The sequence below is a fragment of the Triticum dicoccoides genome, chromosome 4A (genome assembly GCF_002162155.2).
Source record: "Triticum dicoccoides isolate Atlit2015 ecotype Zavitan chromosome 4A, WEW_v2.0, whole genome shotgun sequence".
Classification (NCBI taxonomy): Eukaryota; Viridiplantae; Streptophyta; class Magnoliopsida; order Poales; family Poaceae; genus Triticum; species Triticum dicoccoides.
Genome location: NC_041386.1, coordinates 34,254,851 through 34,259,759, shown reverse-complemented (window position 1 = coordinate 34,259,759; position 4,909 = coordinate 34,254,851).

Sequence of the window (4,909 nt, the reverse complement as noted above, 5' to 3'; positions counted from 1 at the left end):
GTGAAATGAAATCAATTTCTTGGACGCCAACTTTCATGCTCCATCTGGGTAATATAGCAGGATTTTTTTTATCATTATAATAGCACTCAAACATTTTATTTTTGTGGAGTGCATTTTTCTGTCTGGCTGTAGATTGAGCCGTAGTAGTCAAACTTCACACTACAGTTTTGTAGCGTGTACAAATTTTTGCAAGAGGACATATGGCATCTGCAAAGATAGAAATCATAGAATCAACCATGTAACTTAGGGTCAGACGATGAAATCACTTGTTCTTAGACTACCCATAGTGGGAGTAACATAAGTGGTAACATCACACTTATTTAATTAAAATAGATGATGTGGCATGTAATTAATGAAAAAAGAGAAGTATGTGGTAACATAGTATGTTACTATAATATCACACATATCAAGAAAAAATGCTACAACCTAATAAATGAAGTGATGCATGACACAACACATATGTTAGTACCCACTGTGAAAATAGTAACATAGACTAGTAACCTACTCTAAGTTACTCTCCACTGTGACTAGTCTTAATTGACTATGCACAAAGAGTTAGCATTAAATATACTAGCTAGCCCAATGAAATCAAATCTAGAGCTATCAATTGAGTACTTTCTATTTTCATACTAGTTTTACTCCCCTTCAACAATTAGGACACACCATCTTTACTATTTAAAGGGGAATGTATACGCGTTGTTGTTCAACCATAGCCATTAATGCATAATAATTTAAAAACTGAGCGATGGACCAATTTAAAAATTAAGTCATTAATGCAAATCATTAATTAGGCAGACGAGTAATTATGTCTGTAGATGATTAGGAGTAGCGACTTTCCCAATCTTATTTCCCTATAGTCTACGCAATCCACTTTTTTCTAGATATTCTTTCTAAAATTGTCCATAATATATCGCTTCACATGCCACGACTCTTCAAATATTGATTCATTCCATAGCAACGCACGAGTATTTAGCTAGTATTCATAATGGTTGAGAAGAAAACTTGGCATACATATATTGGGTTATTTGTGGGAGAGGATTCGTGGCATGCAAGGGTGTGGGGCATACAGATTGTGGATCATCTGATTGCCTATTTACCTCACGATTCGGAAACAGGTTTTGTTTTCCATGTGCTTTAGATCTTAATTACCTTAGACTAGTAGAACGTTCGTGCGTTGCTACGGGCTAACAATGCATTATAAATAAATGACAAATGATTAGTTGTCTTCAAGGTCGAAGCTCATTTCTTCCGCGTACGTTCGGGAGTGTTTGAACATGAAACAGGCGCCCAACAGCAACACAAAAAATCCCACCTCACGCACACCCTTCCCTTTTCTTTCAAACATGATTATCTCAATTTAGTCATGCAAAGCAAAAGCACAACCAATAGCTGTTTTGAGCACCAACGCAACTACTCGAGTAAGGGCCTCGAGTCAGGGCAGATAGGTGCTCCACATTGGCACCCATTGGGGCAGACATACACACAAGACTGACTGCATCCATGCCTCCACGCGGAACTCTATCACCTAGCCCATGGTGACTCTGGCTGGCCCGTATGAAGCCTCCGCGATAAAATCAAACCCACACCAAGAACAATTCCACAAGTTTTGATTTTATACCGATAAAAGAAAGAAGAACCTACATTCATGGAACAGCTACAAGTAATCTAGAAATAAGAGAAGAAGGTCTCTACATGGCTCCTTAGAGATCAGTGACTCTCGGTCGTTGGATCATTTCCCTTGATGCGTTTTCGTCCGTTGGATCGACATCTGGAGGAAGCCGGGCCATTGAATCTAAGACGATCACTGCTGGAATGAATAGTAATGGCAACAAAATGTAAATACCATGCCCCCACCAGGGCATTTCGGTCATTTCGCGTGGTGGGGGTATAAAAGGGGGCCACTCAACGGAGACCTAGCAGCCTCCTCCCTCGCTCGCTCCTGCAGCCGCCTCCCTCCCTCCCACGCAGTCGCCTCCCTCCTCCCTCGCTCGCTCCTCATCCGGCGACGGCGGCAACGGCTCCGGCGCCCGCATTCTTCCTTCCCCAACACGCCACCGCGTGGCCCCGCACGCCTAGGCGGCTCCCACCAACCACGGCGACGGCGACAGCGGCCACGGAGGAGGGCGGCGGATCAGCGGCGCCGGCGATGGCGTCCGTGGCGGCGGTGGATTCCTGCCGTCCACTCGATCCCGCGCTCGATCTCCTAGCCCCTCCTCTCCTGCGCTCGTTTCATCTCCTAGCCCCTCCTCTCCTGCGCTCGTTTCCCTGCTGTCTCTCTCATGCCATCGTCGGTCCATCTCCTCTCGCACTTCCCGTCGCTGGCCTCGAGCTGTAGAGATGCGCCAGTGCTCGACCCGAGCAGCGCGGTCCCTTGCTCGTGCCAGGGGTGCCCCTCCTCCTCAGTCCTCGTCCGTTGCTCTGCTTTTCGAGCACAGGCTGCCACTGCCACTCGGCGCCGCGGCTGCGCCGTAGCTCGGGCCGCAAGCACATTGCACCATGGTGCTCCACCTCTGCTGCACTCGTCGATCCGTAGGTATGTCACTATTTTGTTCCACTTTGGTTATTGGCTACTGCTAATCTTTATTTTTTTCATCTTTTTTTCATCCAGATTGGTCCATGGTTCATGACCTTCTGGTCAATCCCCTGGTCGGTGACTCCTTCGATCTGTGCGTGCACATCATCTATTAGCAACCTCGTCCATCTTTGTTCACGGATCTGCGGGTCAACCCCACTTCTCCTCCTTTGCCCTCCTCTTCTTTCCAGACCTAGGTGTAGGATTGTATGGCAGTATGCATTTTTTGCCTCGCTCTGTTCTGCTTGTAGATCATGTCCTTTCTGTTAAAGGCCAAAAGTATTTTTGTCTTTGTGCATTGGATGTTTGTCGTTTCCTTCCTTCACTGCTTGTTTTTAGTGGAGCCTAGATATATGCCTTTTGTTCATTGTCTGGATCTTTGTAGGGCCTATGATTGTTGGTCCTTTCACCTTTGTGCATGGAATGTTGGTTATTTTGTTCCTTTGCTTGTTTTATTTATTGTTTCTTTCTACTATGCTCCTATGATTCAACAATAACCGAGGCAAGGGTGTGATGATCTGAGTTTCCAAATATTGAATTGCAATTATGGTTAGTTGATGTTTGCATTAGTGAGGAGCATGGGTGGTCACACAAGCAGAATGGCCACACAAGGTGTTTTTCTCAATCAGATCACATGCATCTCTTAAAGATAACACCATAGCAAGTATGATTTACAGATTATTAGATATTATCGGTCTATGCTTCGTGTGTTTGTAGTGTTCCTAAATCTAGATATGTTGTTTACATATGTGTTGATTTCTGTGACTAAATAGACTAGCAGTTCTGTCAATGGTTCTAAATACTTGCAGCTAGGAAATACCAGTCCCCATACTGGAAGGCTTGTCTATTTTATGTCTTGAGTTGAAAGAATTATTGCCAATTCTATCAAACATATCTATTAAAATAGTGCTTCTCTTCATATAGTAGAAATAATTATATGATAAGCTAATGCAGCTACTCGAGGTAACAGAGAGGAGAAGAGAAAAGCTTTGCTATGGGATGGCATCTTTTTGTTAGGCACATGAATTCTTATTCTGAACAAGTTTAAAATTTGACATGGCGCCGGTTTGTAGGTGCTTTTCCCATATGTATAGATCAGATGCTTTCTACACGCTCTTGCTCTTCATAGATCATCTATTTGTCAGGCCTATCACTTTATGAGTTTCAAATAACAACCTAGGTCTCGCAGAATGCAACTAGATGAATTTTAGGCCTATGCTCACTCGCCGATTGTTGTAGGTGTTCTCTCATTGTCGTACTACTGGCCACCTCTCCTCTCCATGGCGCTCAATTCTGTGACATGAGCCTGTTTTGTGTGCAGCACGGCTATCCCAATGGTGTAGCTGTCGTTGTACAGAGTTGTAATTCCTTGTCGAAAACCTTTCCAATTCAGGTATACCACCTCCCTCCCGTCTTTTTTGTTCTTTTGTGCGATTCATGATTTATGGACGTGTGATGTGGAATGTCTTTAATGGTAAATTTTTGGCTCGTTGTTTTGTGGTCGATACAGCTGCAAAAGCAGATATGCAAATTTGAGACCAATGATACTATGCTTACTAAAAATAACAACTCTGATAATTGCACAGACGATAGGTCTGAAACTTTTATTTACATATTTAGCTTCATTTTTTCTGATAAGAGTATCCTCAAAGTATGGCAACTATTCACTTACTTAATTGTTGTTGGCCTTTTCTTCCTTTACTTGTACTCATCGAAACCTTTCCCTTTTGTTTGTAGTGGTGTCAGCTATGGCCTGGAGAGAGGTGTTTAGACTCCCTAAGATGGTATATGTCGCTGAGGAGACGTGATCTCCGAGCAACCCTTCTCATAGCTCGCAGTCCAGGTCGATGCCAAATTCAACTTCCAGGAGGATTTTTGTGCTGTGGCTGCAAGTTTGTGTTATCGCGGGGAAATATCTTTTGTTTGTTTCTTATATTGTTGATGTGGGTGAGTTGATTTCTACCTGATTTGTTTCTTTCCATCTTGATCTGTGTAGCATTAAGCATTTGAATGGAGCACATATAGGCATGCCCCGGCTCATCTTAGGTGAGTATGGATCTTACATTGTTCTGTTTTTACTAGATGTTTATTCGCCTATTGTGATGGCATATCTGATTTTTTATATTGTGTGACATGTATTCCGTGCACAGAGTCACTTGGTTGTTTGATGCGTTCGTGCTCGTCGGCGGGACGGTGCAAGGCGCAACTCTGACGCGGTTCCTCGCCGGTTGGATGGCGTTCAGGCGCAACCCCGGCACGCACTGAGTACTGTCTCAGCTATAACCTCCCTCGGTGAGCTCCATCTTCCATCTGCTCCTCTGCTTCGGCTACTGTATG